This window comes from Eriocheir sinensis, chromosome 22, assembly GCF_024679095.1.
Source record: "Eriocheir sinensis breed Jianghai 21 chromosome 22, ASM2467909v1, whole genome shotgun sequence".
Classification (NCBI taxonomy): domain Eukaryota; kingdom Metazoa; phylum Arthropoda; class Malacostraca; order Decapoda; family Varunidae; genus Eriocheir; species Eriocheir sinensis.
The window spans coordinates 16,147,273-16,164,973 of record NC_066530.1 but is presented as its reverse complement, the minus strand read 5'-3'; the positions used below and the strand labels follow the sequence as shown (position 1 = coordinate 16,164,973).

The window sequence follows — 17,701 nt, the reverse complement described above, 5'->3', positions numbered from 1 at the left end:
ACCAAGATATGTGACCTCTCTCCTTCCATTCGTTCTTTTCCCCTACAAAATTCCGTTCTCACCCCCACAACCCCGCCACAGCCTCCGCCCAACACCTCTCGCCCTCTCCCCAGCCCCAGCACGGCCCAACACTCCACCCTGTCCCCACCTCGTTATAAAACCTCGACTTTATACACAGGTGAGGGCGGGCAATGGGGCGGCCGTCGCATTAGGAGAGTTCATGAGAAAACTTTCGCGCCGAGCCTGGAGCGAAGTAACACCTCTATGGCGCTTCATCCCGCACCGCCGCCGCCGCCCAGCGCTCCCCACGACGCCTGAAAGTGGTGAGGGTGAGCGAGCGACCGGTGTTCTGAGTTTGTCGTGTTCCTGAAGACTCTAGCGGTGAAAAGAAGGAAAGGAAATAAACTGCTTAAATCTGCTAATAAACCGTGAATGATATACGTCGCTTCAAATCTTCGACGAGTGAGTGTTTCCTGAAGAACTCTAGCGGGGTGACAGTAGGAAAAGGGAATGAACTGCTTAAATCTGCCGTGAATGATAGTGAACGTCGCTTTAAATCTTCGACACCTATTAACTGTAAGATAAGTGTGTGTTTCCAAGGTTGTTCCACGCCTGAAGAACTCTAGCGATGTGACAGTAGGAAACGAAATGAACTGCTTAAATCTGCAAGTATGCCTTGAATTATAATGAGTACCGCTTATAAAAATACCGTTTGTACCCTCGACGCCTATCAGCCATAAGATCAAGTGATGCATTTCCCCAAGTGGTCCAAATCCTGAAGACTCGAGTTGACAGGGTGACGTTCCATTGATCATTTTCCTCTATAGACGGTTATTGGTACCACTGTGGGCTTTGATGAACCGACTACAGGATTGAGTGCTGTTTGATGCGACGTTCCTATGATTGTTTTCCTCTATAGATGGTTATTGGTACCACTGTGGGCTATGGAAAGGATATATACAAATTGCTTAAACTTGCCGACACAGTGAGGATGTAAGTAGGTTAGTGAGTAGGCAATGCTATTTCCTTGCGCCACCCCCCCCCCCTTCCCCATAACACCCACTACCTCGACCCCCCCCCCCCCGCCATCACCACCACTACCTCGAACTCAACAACCACCACCCCTGCCATCACCACAACTACCTCGACCACCACCACCACCACCACCCCCGCCATCACCACAACTAACTCGACCACAACCGCCACCACCACCACCTCCGCCATCACCACCACTACCTCGACCACAACCGCCACCACCACCACCTCCGCCATCACCACCACTACCTCGACCACCACCACCATGCCTGCTCCACACAACTGATCCACGGCCAGGCTCAGGAGATCCACTGTGTCACTATCGCCACTACCAGCTGTGTCCTCACCTCTCATTATTACCACCTCTCCACCACCTCCACCTCCACCTCCACCACCTGGGCTTTGACTTTCATCCACTTATCTCTTCCACCTGTAGTTCAAAGGATGATTATTCCACTTATTATTCACTATACTAACGTCACTTTTTTTTTACGGTAACGGAAGCAACTTAAGGAAAAACATAAATAAATAAAAACAAACAAAAAATCTCTCATCAACGTATTAACTCCACATAACATCAATACACCATAACATCACCATTCACATCACCATTCAATACACACCTCACCACCACTCCTAACATCCAACACCCATACTCATCATCACCACCACCACCATCAACACCAACACCAACCAATTCAGTACAAGCATCCATCACCACCCATTCCTTACACCCACCACCCACCAACACCACCACCTCCCTCCTCTTCCTCCTCTACCCATTCCTTACACCCATCACCCACCAACACCATCACAGCATCAACACCACCACCTCCCTCCTCTTCCTCTTCCTCCTCTTCCTCCTCTACTCAAACGGGAAAATCTATACAGGCTGAGGTGGTTCTGTTATGCATGGCAACGCTAGGAAACTGCTGCTAGTATTGCCCGATAAATCTCTATGAATATATTGAAACTCTGCATTGATTTTGCCTCTCAACGTCCGCCCCGCCCAGACACTCGCTCTCCCCAAGCCTTCCCTTGCATACCGCCTCCGTCGCCGCTTCCTCATCCTCCTCTTCCTCCTCCGCCGCCGCCTAGGGTCATAAACAGACAACATGCATCGTGGGCTCAGAAAAAAGTCCCTTATCTAACCGCACAAGACAGTCTCACCCACGCCCGATTGCGCTCTTTGCCGATTTCTTCCGTGTTATGCACCCAGCGACGGTAGAAGGCAATTTGACTATCTTACACACACACACGCATACACACACACCTCCCCTCTTCCCCCTCACCCCCACCCCGACACACCCACACATCCACACTAATCCCAAACTATCCCAGACTAATAATAAATAGATGCAAATGCTCCAAAATATATACGTAGGATGCGGTAAGTAGCGGGCTTTTTTTATATTTTTCTTTACGCCCTTGAACTGTCTCCTTAGCTGTAAAAAAAAAAAATACCCTCTCTTTTTCAATATTATCCTTCTTGTTCAATATCCCACCCCCCCACTCTTCCCCCCCCCGCCCCCACCCCGACACACCCACACATCCACACTAATCCCAAACTATCCCAAACCAATAACAAATAGATGCAAATGCCCAACAATATATACATACCCTCTCTTTTTCAATATTATCCTTCTTGTTCAATACCCCCCCCCCACACACACACACATGCCCCCCTTCCCACCCTATTCCCCTTACATACCCACACCCACACACACACACACACGATTCCTGATACATTCCTGCACCCTCCCTCACATGTCCTCGCCTTCCCCGGCATTTCAAACCACAAGGCAAACCTCCCCTTACTCCTGCACATCCCTCCCCATCCCCCCATCACCCCTCATGACCAGGCAGCGTCAGGAGGGCAAAGTGGAGCGGGGAGGGTCTGGGGGGGCGGGAAATGAGGTCACCAGCACCCCTTCACTCCCTCCATCCAATTCATCCTCCCCTCCCCGCAGCATCCACCCAATGACCAAGCGATTTCAGGAGACCAAGGAGGAGAGAAAGGGGGAGAGGAAGAGAAGGAAACAAGGCCAGTAGCACCCCTTCACCCCTTCTTCACCCCCTTTCATCCAATTCATCCACTCCCCAAGCATCCACCTCAAGACCAGTAAGCTTCAATAGACCAAAGAGAGGGAGAAAGGGGGAGGAAAGGAGAAGCAAGAGGAGAGGGAAATTAGACCATAAGCACCCCATCACCCCTTTCTTCACCCCCTTTCACCCCTTTCACCCCCTTATCCAACTTCTCTCCCTTCATTCCCATTCGTCCCCTTCACCCCCCTTTTGCCCCTGTCTCCCCCTTCAGGATTGGGCACTGCAGAGGAGCCGCGGTCCCATTGTGTATGCCCCTCACAGTAACCATTCTGGGGAGTGTAATTACGGCGGCCGCGTGATAAGAATGGGCCGCCGACAGCCAGGAGAGTCAGGCCCGACCTCCGCTGACCCAGATTACGGAGCACCCAGGCATCCCTCTGTGTGCGGCTAGGAATGCTGTCTGTGTCTGTCTGTCTCTCTGTTTCTGTCTCTGTTTCTGTCTTACTACCTCACACACACACACACACACACACACTAGTAAATGCCCGTCTCTCACTCTCCTCTTCTCCTCTCTGTCTGTCTGTCTGTCTTACTCCATCCCACACACACAAGCAAATGCCCGTCTCTTGTGCTCTCCCCGTCTCTATCTCTGTCTGCCCGTCTCTCTCATATATATATATATATATAAGTAAATACCTTTCTATCACAAATCTATACCTAATACCATTCAGCCATCCCCCACTTCGACCCCTTCCTGTTTTCTTTTCCTTTATTTTCTTTCGTATTCAAAGCCCCAAAAGAAAGAATACTGGCATGCATCTCTGTGTGGCTACAAATAATATCTCTCTCTCTCCTTTCCATCTCTGTCTCTCCCTCTCTCTCTTACTCACTCTTGCACGAAAAACAAGGACTATGGGCTTCTTGTGTAATTGTTTTTTGTTGCTTAAGTGTCTTATTTTATTCTTTGTATCTTATATTTGGAGTAATTTTGTCAATAAACTAATAATAATAAATATCCCATACCTATAACAAATACCCTACAATATATACATACCCCTTCTTTTTCCCAATTTTCCTTTTTATTCAGTACCCCAAGCAACAAGACAGAATCATAAACATACTAAAGCTATCTACTACCCGTTTGTCCTTATTATCGAAATGGCTCCTTATACACTCTACGGAAATGTCTTGCCAGATTTCACAAAAGCGACTAACACAGTACATACATAACATTTGTTTTTTCCCCCATTTCCCTTCGCACTCGATACCCCAAGCAACAACAGACAGAAAACATACTAAGGCTATCTATCCGTTTGTCCTTATTACCGAAATGGCTGCTTATACAATCTACGGTAAGGTCGTGTCAGATTTCACAAACCCGGCCTGACTCCCGCCTACTCACTCTACGGTTAGGTCGCGCCAGATTTCACAAACACAGCCTGACTCCCGCCTACTCACTCTACGGTTAGGTCGTGCCAGATTTCACAAACACAGCCTGACTCCCGCCTACTCACTCTACGGTTAGGTCGCGCCAGATTTCACAAACACAGCCTGACTCCCGCCTACTCACTCTACGGTTAGGTCGCGCCAGATTTCACAAACACAGCCTGACTCCCGCCTACTCACTCTACGGTTAGGTCGCGCCAGATTTCACAAACACAGCCTGACTCCCACCTACTCACTCTACGGTTAGGTCGCGCCAGATTTCACAAACACAGCCTGACTCCCGCCTACTCACTCTATGGTTACGTCGTGCCACATTTCACAAGCCCGACCTGGCCTCGTCCCGCCCCACTTCCCGCCACGCCCCAATTACTGATCTCAAAGGTTAATGATATTCTGTCGCGCACATAGATACATATATACGTGCATGCATACAGGTGGGCGGGGGATGGAGAGGGAGGGTTGTGGAGGGGAGGTGTGTGTGTGTGTGTGTGTGTGTGTGTGTGTGTGTGTGTGTGTGTGTGTGTGTGTGTGTGTGTGTGTGTGTGTGTGTGTGTGTGTGTGTGTGTGTGTGTGTGTGTGTGTGTGTGTGTGTGTGTGTGTGTGTGTGTGTAGCTGTTTGTGTCTATGTTTTGTTTGTTTTGTTAGTTTGTTTTGTTTATTTTTCTTTCTGTATGTCTGTGTCTGTCTCTATATGGTCTGTCTTTCTTAATGTTTGTCTATCTGTTTTTCTGTGTGTGTATTTCTCTTTCTGTCTATCTATCTGTCTGTCCATCTATTTACCTGTCTGTCTGTCTTTGTCTGTCTGTCTGTCTGTCTATCTTTGTTTTCTGTCTGCCTTTCTGTATGTCCATCTATCTCTGTATGTCTGTGTGTCTGTCTGTCTGAAGGGCAAAACGACCTACCCCGGAAGGCAGCCCGTCGATAGTAGGTAAGACTCATGTATCAATAACAGCTGACGTGGGTTGACTGCCCTCGCCACACACACACACACACACACACACACACACACACACACACACACACACACACACACACACACACACACACTCCACCCACCCCCACCCGTCTCCACACCACTCCCTCTCTCCCTCCCTCAGATCAGCAGCAGGGCGTCCATGGAGGAATATCCCTTTTTGAGACTCAGGAGGAATTTTTGAACGCTGTGTCTGACTAATTCGCAATGCAGCTTTTAATTGAATATCCATCCCAGTGACGGAAGGGAATTTCTCTCACGTTTGAGCCCTCCACTCCTACTGACTGCATGATTCGGAAGCCTCCCCAAAAGTTTTAAGTATTTGGGACCAGCTATTGAGGTGTCTGGTCCTCGTGGGCGTATCAAAGTGCCGGTCCTTGGTTAGAATTCTCACATCTATTATTTCTAAAGGCCGGCCGAGAAAGAGGTTAATCGGGTTCCAATGAGTGTTTCCTTAGGTTCGTGGTACAGAAACTTTGTCAGACTAACACCAGGGTCATAGAACTACCCTTGGAAATGCCTGATACTCTTACGAAAGCCTTGTCAAGTATGTGTGTGCGTGGGAGCCAATCTGTCTAAGAATATGGCTCATAGCAATATAGCCTTTCTCAAATGCTTCATACTCTTGTTACTGCTATTTTTTTTAAGTCCACGGAGAAGATAGGACAGATTCCCATGCGTGTTTTCCCCGTTCATGTTTTCCATTTCTGTTCTGTTCTGTTTCTGTTCTTTCTCGTTGTTCTGTTTGTTTATCCATTTCTGGGGGGTGTTCCTATCTCTGTTATGTTTGTTCTTTACTGTTTCCTCTGTTGTAAAAGAAAATATCGGTGTACCAGACCGGGAGGGGATACGAAAGACGACACAGAGAGGGAGAGAAGTGTTAAAGGGAATCTATGCAGGTGTGTGAGTCCTGGTCGAAGCCGTGAGAACCTTGGCAATACTGAGGTGAGGTGAGGTGAGAGGTGAGGTGAGGTGACGTAAGGTGAAATGAGTTGGTGAGGTCAGGTCAAGTTAAATGAGGTGAAGTGAAGTAAGATGACGTAACGTGAAATGAGTTGGTGAGGTCAGGTCAGGTCAGGTCAGGTGAGGATGGAATAATTAACAGTCTGAGGTTGGTGGAGATGGTGGTGGAGATGGTGGTGGTGATGGTGGTGGTGATGGTGATGACCTGGCCGCCTGTAATGACTTCTTAACTACCCTTATCATCACCTCCGTCATCACCATAACTCTCTTCGCTATTCTCACTGTCACTGGCATATTCACTATCATCACCATCGTAGCTATTTCACTATATCCATGAATGTCACTCTTGGGTGTTAACGTTTCTTTGTTGACACCATCATCACCATCACCACAACAATATTCATCACTATCACCGTCCCTCACTACCACCATCACCATACAACCAACTCCCTAACACCACACTAACACCACCACCAACACCACCATCACCACCACCAGCACCGCCACCATCACCATACAACCAACTCCCTAACACCACACTAACATTACCATCAACTTACCTCACCATCACCGTCCTTGAACCAACACCAGGGACACACTCCACAACCCCGCCGCAGGACATGACGTGTATGTGCGTGTGCGTGTGCGTGTGTGTGTGTGTGTGTGTGTGTGTGTGTGTGTGTGTGTGTGTCGGCCGGTTCCAATATCAGCTTTTGACATTTACGGAGGCGAGTGATATTCCTGTTGGCAATGTGGCACTCCCTTGAGAGACCCACGTCAATGCACTGCCCCCCCCCCTCCCCGAACGCTCTAACCCCTCCTCCCCTAACCCCATCCCCCTTCAACTTCTTTCCCCTTTCCACCTACACCCCTCTCTATGACTCTCTACCCCACCCCTCCCCCGCTCTTTTCAACCTCTCGCTCCCTCTCAACTCCACGCCCAGACCCCTCAATCTCTCTCTACACTCAAACTCCCTTCCTTGTCAACTTCCCCCCGCCCCTCTTGACTCCACGACCCCATCAACTTATTGCCCCCCTCAAACCCATCGCTCCCTTCAAACCCACTCCCTTAATCCTTTCACTTCTCTTCCTGCTCCTCCTCTTGTTTTTACTCCACCTTCACATACGATTTTCAATTTCTTCATTCCTTCTCTTCCTCCTCCTCCTCCTCCTCCTGCTCCTATTCCTTCCTCCTACAAGATTTTCCTTCCACATATTCTTTCCTTCCATCCACTTACTATCCACACTCTACTTACTAGTCACACCCTACTTACAGATTACTTCCCCAATACTAAAGGCCATGAAATGATCCTCAAATATTTATTCATTTCATACTCACACCAATGTATATAAGATGCACAAAGAGAAGGAGGAGGAGGAGGAGGAGGACGAGGACGAGGAGGTAGGAGAAGGAGGAAGGAAAACATGATAAAGAAGAAAGAAGAAAGAAAGAAAGAAAGAAAGAAAGAAAGAAAGAAAGACAGAGAGAAAGAAATGAGCAAAAGGAGGAAGAGGAAGTAAAAAAAAGGAGATGGAGGAGAAGGAGGATAAAAATAATATAGAAGGAAGAAGAAGAAGAAGAATAAAAAGAAGGAAAAAATAAATGAACAAGCAGAAAGCGGGCAAACAGGAACAAAGAAGGGAGAAGAAGGAGAAAAGGGGAAGAGAAGGAGGAAGGAAACGATAAACAAAAAAACAAACAATAAAAAAAGAAAGAAGAAAGAAATGAATAATGAGTAGAGAAAATAAAGGAAAAATAAAAGAATGAGACGCAGAGGAAGGAAAAAGAAAAGAATGGAGGAGGAAACAAAGGATGACGTCATTTGCCTCCTGGAGAGAAAAAAAAAGAAGAAAAAGAAGTCGGTCCAAAGGGAGAGAAGAATCACACACACACACACACACACACACACACACACACACACACACACACACACACACACACACACACACACAGATGGAAAAGAAGAATTATGAGAAAAAAGGAAAAAAGAAAAGAAGAAAAAAAATTAATGAAATCTTCCAAGGAAAAAAAGGAATAAAAAAGGAAAGATTTGATGACAGTTCCTAATTACAGAGAAAAAGAGAGAGAGAGATAGTATCCTGTTCATTAGTACATTCCCTCAGGTGACCTTTCTCTTTAACTCACTCACTCACTCTCTCTCTCTCTCTCTCTCTCTCTCTCTCTCTCTCTCTCTCTCTCTCTCTCTCTCTCCCCTTCCTTCCTCCTTCCTTCCTCCTTCTCTTCCTTCCTTCAACCCTCTTCTTTTTAATTTCCTTCCTTCCTTCATTTCTCTTCTTCTTTTCTTCTTAATTCTGCTTCTTTTCCTTCTTCCTTCATATGTCGATTTAGTTTCCTTCTTCTATTTATCTTTCCCTCTTTCCTTCGTTTTCTACCTATTTATCTATTTATTTGTCTTTCTCTAATTCTCTTTCTATCTCTCAAACTTTATCTTGTATCTCCTGTTTCTCCTTGCCAACCTTCCCTTCTCTCTCTCTCTCTCTCTCTCTCTCTCTCTCTCTCTCTCTCTCTCTCTCTCTCTCTCTCTCTCTCTCTCTCTCTCTCTCTCTCTCTCTCTCTCTCTCTCTCTCTCTCTCTCTCTCTCTCTCTCTCTCTCTCTCTCTCTCTCTGTCTCTCTCACTTCCTTCCCGTATCACTCACTTCCTCTCAATTTCCTCTTCCCCCTCTGCCTCCTCCTCCTCTCCCTTCCCTCTCTCCCCTTATCTGTCTATCGTATCTTCCCATTCTCCTATACGTTCTTGTACCTTCCCATTCTCATACGCGTCATTGAACCTTCCCTTTCTCCCATGCGTCATAAACCTTCCCATTTTCTATCATGTCATCCTGCCTTCCCATTCTCTTACCCGTTTTCTATGCGTCGTCCACCCTTCCCATTCTCCTTTGCTTCCTATGCCTTCCCATTTTCTATGCGTCACCCTGCCTTCCCATTCTCCTTCCCGTTTTCTTTCTATGCGTCGTCTAGCCTTCCCATTCTCGCTCTATGCGTCCTGAACCTTCCCATTTTCTTTGCATCATCGCAGCTTCCCATTCTCCCTCCCGTTTTCTATGCGTCGTCCAGGCTTCCCATTCTCTCTCTATGCGTCCTGAACCTTCCCATTTTCTTTCTATCGGTTCTCCTATCTTCCCATTCTCCCACTTTATCGTTCTTCTACCTTCCCTTTCTCCCTCCCTTCCCTTTGTTTTCTCTCCCTCTTACTTTACGTCTCAAGGGTAGGAGGAAAGGAGGAAAAATGAGACATGGAGGAGGGTGGATGCGGAGAGAGAAATCAAGGAGGAAGGAGAGAAAAGTGGAGAGATTGAGGCAACGCAAGTAGGGGGAATAAATGAAAAATGGAGAGAATAAATACTAAAGGAGAGAGAGAGAGAGAGAGAGAGAGAGAGAGAGAAATGATCATAAGGACAATGACGACAGATGAAACGAATGGATGAAAGGAAGAAGAATGAGGAGGAGGAGGAGGAAGAAGAGGAGGAGGAGGAGGAGGACCCAACACTCCCATGCCAGGTTTTAAAGACAGAAAAGAGAGAGAGAGTTATCAAATTAAATCCATACTGTCCATCATTTTACCGAACAACCAGCGGAGTGGCTTTACGTTGCTTATATGAAGTCGACCGATGTTATTTAATGAAGCTCAGAATATAGACTTAACCGCCTGTCTGTCTCTGTCCATCTTTATTACACCTGTTTTTGTCTGTCTGTCTGTCTGTCTGTCTGTCTGTCTGTCTCTCCTATTCTTCCTGTTTTTCCTTCTTTCTCTTACTTCTTCTATCGGTTATCAGCTTTGTTTTACTCTCTCTCTCTCTCTCTCTCTCTCTCTCTCTCTCTCTCTCTCTCTCTCTCTCTCTCTCTCTCTCTCTCTCTCTCTCTCTCTCTCTCTCTCTCTCTTCCTTCCTTTTATTTCCTTTCATTTATCATCATTTTGTCTATTATCTGTCTCCCTTTCGCTTCTTTTCTTAGCTACATAATGGAAGAAGGAGAAATGGAGGGAAGGGTGAGAGGGAGGGATGGAGAGAAGGAAGATTGGAGGGAAGAAAATATGGAGAGAAAAGTGGTACAGTATCTCTCTCTCTCTCCCTCTCCCTCTCTCTCTCTCTCTCTCTCTCTCTCTCTCTCTCTCTCTCTCTCTCTCTCTCTCTCTCTCTCTCCACCACCACCAATACCACCACCACCACCACCACCACCAATACCACCACCACCACCACCACCACTACCACCACCACCACCACCATCACTACCACCACCACCACCACCACCACCACCACCAGGGAAAGCGATACACACAAAATACATAAAAAGAAAAAAATGTTGCCCGGAATGGTGATATACATTTAAAAACTTCGGTCATTCTTTTGCTAAGTTTAAAATGCACGCGTTTTGTCTGTTCCCTTTATTTCCCTTTCTATTTATTTTTATTTGTATTGCATTCATTTTTTATTTTCTTTATTCCTTTTCTCTTCCATTCTGTTCTTTTATTCAGTTTCTCTTCTTTTCATTTATCTCTTTTTCCCTTCCTTTCTCTCTTTCCCTTCTATCTTCCTCTTTTTCTCCATTTACTTGCTTTTCCATTTCCTTCGTTTTGTTTTTTTCTCTCTTTCCTTTATCTCTAAATACACAATCTCTCTCTTTCCCTTTCCCTTCCTTTCCATTCCTTTCCCTTACCTTCCTATCCCTTACCTTATCTTCCCTTCCCTTCCCTTCCCTTCCCTTCACTTCACTTCACTTCCTCTCCCTTCACTTCCCTTCTCTTCCCTTCACCTCCATTCCCTTCCCTTCCCCTCTCATCCTTTCCTTTCTCGGCCATTCTTTCCGTCCTTCCTTGCCCTTCCCTCACCTTCCCCTTCCCTTCCTTTCCCTTACCTTCCCACTCCTTCCCTTTCAATCCCTTCCCTTCCCTCCCTTTCCGTTCTTGACCATTCTTTCCCTCCCTCCTTGCTCTTCCTTGCCCTTCCCTCCCCTTCCCTTCATTTCCCTTCCCTTGCTTTCCCTTGCCTTCCCACTCCTCCCCTTCCTATCCCTTCTCTTCCCTTCCTTCCTCGTCTATTCTTTCTTCCCTTCCTTCCTTCCTGGCCCTGTCCACCCCTTCACCCTCCATTAGAAGTCACAGGCCGTGCTGAAAGCGTAGGGCTAACTGGCTGGTGACGGGCTGATGACTTTATACCATGTTACCTGACGGACCGGTGTTTTAAAGGGAAGGGGAGCGCTCTCACTTTCTCTCTCACTCTCACTTTCTTTCTCTTTATCTATCTATCTGTCTGTCTGTCTTTCTATCTGTCTATCTATTTCCTTTTCTTTTGGTTTTATTTTTTCTTTCTTTTCCTTTCTTTTCCTTTTCTCTTTTCTCTCTCTCTCTCTCTCTCTCTCTCTCTCTCTCTCTCTCTCTCTCTCTCTCTCTCTCTCTCTCTCTCTCTCTCTCTCTCTCTCTCTCTCTCTCTCTCTCTCTCTCTCTCTCTCTCTCTCTCTCTCTCTCTCTCTCTCTCTCTCTCTCTCTCTCTCTCTCACACACACACACACACACTCACATTCACTCACTCACTCTCTCACTCACTCTATCTATATCTATATTTACCTATCAATATATCTAACTATTTATTTATCTAACTATCTATCTATCTAACTATCTAACTATCTATCTATCTATCTATCTGTCTGTCTGCCTGTCTATCTCTCTCTCTCTTTTGCTGTTCGTGTAAATTAGATTTCTCTGCAACTGTATGTATATTTCATTCAATTATTCCAACTGTGTTTCTCTTTCAGTCTCTCTTTCTCGTCCACTCACTCACTCACTCACTCACTCACTCACTCGCTCAATTTGTGTAACTATGTATCTATCGATTTGTGGATCAATATATCTATCATTTTTGTCACTATTGTTTAAGTCTTCATCTACTTTACCTACATATCTATCTATCTACATTTGTTGCTATATCTATCAGTCTGTCTATTTGTATAATGTCTATTTTTCTATCATATTTTTTTTCTTTTTTTATCTATTTGATCACCCATGTTCTTTTTATCTATCTATCTATCTATCTGCCTGTCTATCAGTCTATCAATCTATCTTTTTTTTCTGTTTGTCTGTCTGTCTGTCTGTTTGTCTGTATGTCTGTCTTTATAGCAATGAGTGTGTGTGTGTGTGTGTGTGTGTGTGTGTGTGTATGTGTGTGCGTCTGCGTGTGCGTGTGTGTGTGTATGTGTGTGCGTCTGCGTGTGCGTGTGTGTGTGTGTGTGTGTGTGTGTGTGTTTTTCCAGGTAAGTATCTACATGTACGTTAACGAGCAATATTTTCTTGGAATGTGCGTGTATTGTATTTTTATGTGCGTTTTTTTAGGTACACACGCGGCTTGGTGCACATGTATTTACGCTCATGGCCATTGTGTTCACTGCTGTAAGCATGTCAGTGTGCAATTATGTGTGTGTATGTGTGTGTTTGTGTGTGTGTGTGTGTGTGTGTGTGTGTGTGTGTGTGTGTGTGTGTGTGTGACTCAGCAAGCATAATGTTGTGAGAGAGAGAGAGAGAGAGAGAAACTGTGCATAAGGGACCTGCGTCTATGTAAGTCAGGCAAACACACACACACACACAAACACCCACCCCCCCCCCACCCCAACCCCTTCCCTCCACCTGAAACTCATTTACAGCGAAAAACAAAATACAACGAACTTTTTTTTTTCGGTTGCTAATACTTTTTGCGTTAATTAGTGCGTCATGTTCGCTGCTTAAGGGAAAACAAAAACAAAACAACTGCTGCCTCGTTATATCCGGCCGGTCAGCACGTGCGGCGAGGCGCGGAACGAATATTGCAACGGCCGTCTGATTTTTTACCTTATGTGTGTGTGTGTGTGTGTGTGTGTGTGGTAGGGAGGGGGTAGGGTATGTATGTGGGGGGGAGGGGGAATATGCGTGGGAGAGAGGGGGGTTATGTTTGTGAGTGTATGTGTGTCTGTGTGTGTGTGTGTGTGTGTGTGTGTGTGTGTGTGTTAGGGAGGGGGTAGGGTATGTATGTGGGGGGGAGGGGGAATATGTGTGGGAGAGAGGGGGGTTATGTTTGTGAGTGTATGTGTGTCTGTGTGTGTGTGTGTGTGTGTGTGTGTGTGTGTGTGTGTGTGTGTGTGTGTGTGTGTTAGGGAGGGGGTAGGGTATGAATGTGTGTGGGGGGGGAATATATGTGTGTGGGGGGGTGGGGTGGAGGCGGTGGGTATGTATGTGTGTGTGTGTGTGTGTGTGTGTGTGTGTGTGTGTGTGTGTGTGTGTGTGTGTGTGTACCTTTCAGGAATACCACGGCAATATTGCAATGACCAACTGTTGGAATATACAGACTTTTTTTTTTTACTTTCCCATCAGGAGCGTGTGTGTGCGTGCGTGCGTGTGAGGGGGGGGAGAGGGTCATGTGTGCGTGCGTGCGTGCGTGTGTCGGGAATACTATCGGAATACAGCTAATACTTGCCCTTCCCGGAATATTCATTAGCCCAATAGCCTCCAAATATGGTGGAATGCATTTGACTCCATAAATAAATACTGATGGTTGAATTTTTTTTGCCCTCTCTCTCTCTCTCTCTCTCTCGTGGCCGGCAATGCAAATGGGCTGAGTGAGCTGGGGGAGACGGGGCTCAAAGCGGGGTGATGGGGAGGGGTGCGGGTCGGGGAGTGGGTTGGGGGAAGGGTGAGGTAGGGGGAGTGGGCACAGGGGGGAGGAATGGGTCACTGGGGGGAGCGGGTACAGGGGTGGGGGGTTGGGAAGGGACGGCGTGGGGCGGTGAGGGGGCAGGGGCGGGTTCTGTTAGCGCGACGCAGGACCTCAAATGAAATAGTTGAGTCACGTCTCGGCGTTCCTCTCCCCCTTGCTTTGGATATTAGAGTGATCCACGCGGCGCCTCAGCCTCGCGCGCCTCGGGGAAACAAAAGCCGGCGGACTAATACGGGGACACACAGCGGCGGTCCCTCTCGCGTGCACACCAACACAGCGGGACACAGCCACACCGCCGCGGCAACTCTGTGTGACATTATTGCATCCTGGCGCGGCGGGGGTCGTTGCAGGAGGGCATTTGCAGCTCGTGTTACGGGTCGCCTCGGGTTTCTCAGTGTGTGGTGTCTCGCAGCATCGACGTGCGGTCAGGTCTAGGCATACAAGTCGATGGATAGTTCCTTCACACTGTTAGGACGCGTTTGGGTTGGTGGGAGGTGTATGTTGATGGTGGGGGGGGGGGAGGGGGGTGACACTGAAATGGATGAAAGAATGAGGATACTCGTTAACTCTTGCATGGGAAAGTTGGACAGCATTGGGATAACCTGAGTAGTCTTTATTGTTGAGGGTGCGGGAGACATGGAGTTAGTAAGTTCAGTATATCTGCCAGCTGGAAAAAAAAGTCTCACCATATGGTCTTATCTGGAATGTGTGTATTTTTAAGGAGAATCTAGAGTCTGGATTCATAGACGGTCTTCAGGACACCATGTGGGTTGTCTTAGGCCAGTGAAAAATCGCCAGCTTGTTTGTAGCACCCGCGCCCATCCTGACCCCGTACCCACCGCCTCCCCCTGCTAGGATCTGTCCAGCACCCATACCGACCGTCAATACATTCACTCGTCGTTCAATACACGTGTTTGATGTGTGTGGTTCCCTGGCGCATCAATAACATCACAGATCATTGGAACGAGTGATGACAGACCCAGTGCACATTGAGTTCCCCGGCAATCTTGCTTCACCAGGCTAATTCTACCTCGTTTTTCATGTTGGCAGCTTTATTGAACTTTCTAACTCTATCCCTCCATCCCTCCCGCCCCCTCACTACAATGAAAACTCTACTAATGTTACCCCAATGCTGTCCAACTTCACTATGCAAGAGTTAACGAGTATCTTCAATCTTTCACCAATTTCAGTGTCACCCCCACGCCACAGACATACACAGATAGATAAACAGATAAACAGACATAGATAGACACACACACACAGATAGATAAACAGATAGACAGATAGATATAGATACACACAAACACACACACACACACACACACACATACACACACACACACACACACACTCCACACACACCACATAACATCTCCCACCAATCCAAACACACATCTACCCACCACACACAGACACACACACTAACCCTCTCCTCCCCCCCCCCACACACACACTAACCCCCTTCCTCCCCCCCCCCCTCCCACACATACACACAAGGAAAAGCTGCCGTCACGCTAAACAAAAAAAAACAAAAAAAGAAATACCCTTGAAATGCCGCCTCATCATCTCCCCTCTACCAATTAATTAAGGAACTGTCTTCAGCACCTCGCCTCCTGCCGCAGCCCTCCTCGCCGCCCTCCACCCCCCACGCCTCCTGTTGTCATAATTACCACTCCCCTGAACTTGCTATCATAATTACGGATGCTCTCAACTTACTCCTCCCTACCTGCCTGCCTGCCTGCTTGCCTTACCTTGCCTTCCTACCTCACTTCCTTACCCTTCCTATCTGCTTGACTTCCTTACTTCCTTTCCTGTCTTCATTTCCTGGCTGTCTTTCCTTCCCTTCCCTTCCCTTCCCTTCCTTACCCTTCCTATCTGGTTGCTTCCCTTACTCCCTTTCCTTATTTCATTTCCTAGCTGTCTTCCCTTCCTTTCCCTTCCTTACCCTTCCTATCTGTTTCCCTTTCTCACTTCCTTTCCTTATTTCATTTCCTAGCTGTCTTTCCTTCCCTTCCCTTCCCTTCCTTCCTTTTCCTTTCCTTTCCTTTCCTTCCCTTCCCTTCCCCTCCCTTCCTTCCTTTCCCGCCTGCCTACCCCTTTCCTTTCCTTTTTTGTCCTTTCCATTCCTTTCTTTCTTGCCTATCTTACCTCCTTTTCCTTCGCTCCTTTTGTTTCTTTCCCTTCCCTTCCCTTTCTTTCTTTCCTTTCCCTTCCACGCTAACTGACTCACTGACCGCCTTTCCCTTCCTTCCTTTCTTCCTTCCTTCCTTCCTTCCTTCCTTCCTAACTGCCTTCCTTTCCTGCCTGCTTTCCTTTCTCTTCCTTCCTTTCCTTCCTTTCCCTTCCTTCCTCCCTTCCTTTCCTGCAGCCTGTCTTTCTCTTCCTTCCTTTCCTTCTTGCCTTCCATCCTTTCCCTTCCTTTCATTCCTTCCTTTCCTTCCCTACCTACCATTCTTCCTATCCCTTCCTTCCTCTAGTGAACGCTGCAACAGTCCAGTCTTCACCTGCCGCCTCCCCTCCTAAAGGACTTAACTCTTTCATAGGGAGAACATCAGGATACATCAAAGGGTTAATTCTTGGGGGATCATCGGATTTTGGAACTCCTTTGATTCCTATTTGTTGTTCTGACTGAAATTTGGTTCTTTTTTTTTCATACAACAGAGGAAGCAACTTAAAGGCAACAAAAAGAAAGTGTAAAAAAAAAAAGCCCGCTAATCGCTGCTCCCGCAAAAGTGAAAAGTAAAGAGTAGCCAAAAGAGAGGTCAAAAGAGAGGTCAGTTTCGGGTGAAGGTCAGTTTCGGGTGGGGGTCAGTTTCGGGTGGAGGTCAATTTCGAGTGGTGGTCAATATCGGGTGGGGGTCAATTTCGGGTGGGGGTCAATTTCGGGTGGGGGTCAATTTCGGGTGGGGGTCAATTTCGGGTGGGGGTCAATTTCGGGTGGGGGTCAATTTCGGGTGGGGGTCAATATCGGGTGGGGGTCAATATCGGGGGGGGGTCAATATCGGGTGGGGATCAATTTCAGGTGGTGGGGTCAATTTCAGGTGGGGTCAATTTCAGGTGGGGTCAATTTCGGGTGGGGTCAATTTCAGGTGGAGTCAATTTCAGGGTGGGGTCAATATCAGGTGAGTCAATAGCGGGTTGGGGTCAATAGCGGGTGGGGTTCAATATCAGGTGGAGGTCAATTTCGGGTGGAGCATAAAAGTATGAAATAAATGTCCTAGAATGAATCCTCACAAAAAATCAGAAAAAATACTCATGATATGTTTTGTTAAGTCTTGAACACGGGGAATATTATAGATTACTTACTTACTAAAAAGACATATTAGCAGAAACGGAGTAGGAGTCGGCGATATTTTTTACAGACTTCCGACTTCCGCCTTCGCCTCCACACCCTAAATAAAACATAAATCAGATACTTTTTGTGCGTGATGTTATTTATTCTCCTGGATCACTGACATCACTTAGAAATCACTTAGAAATCACCCGAAATTGACCTCTCTTTTGGCAACTCCATAATTTTTACTTTTGTGGGAGCAGCG

At 47.0% G+C, this 17,701-nt stretch overlaps 1 protein-coding gene across 2 annotated transcripts in view; it reads right to left on the bottom strand.

Moving 5' to 3' along the window:
- Positions 1–17,701, bottom strand: part of LOC127002165 (chondroadherin-like) — a 122,541-nt gene that overhangs the window by 74,107 nt on the left and 30,733 nt on the right. The window lies entirely within an intron of this gene.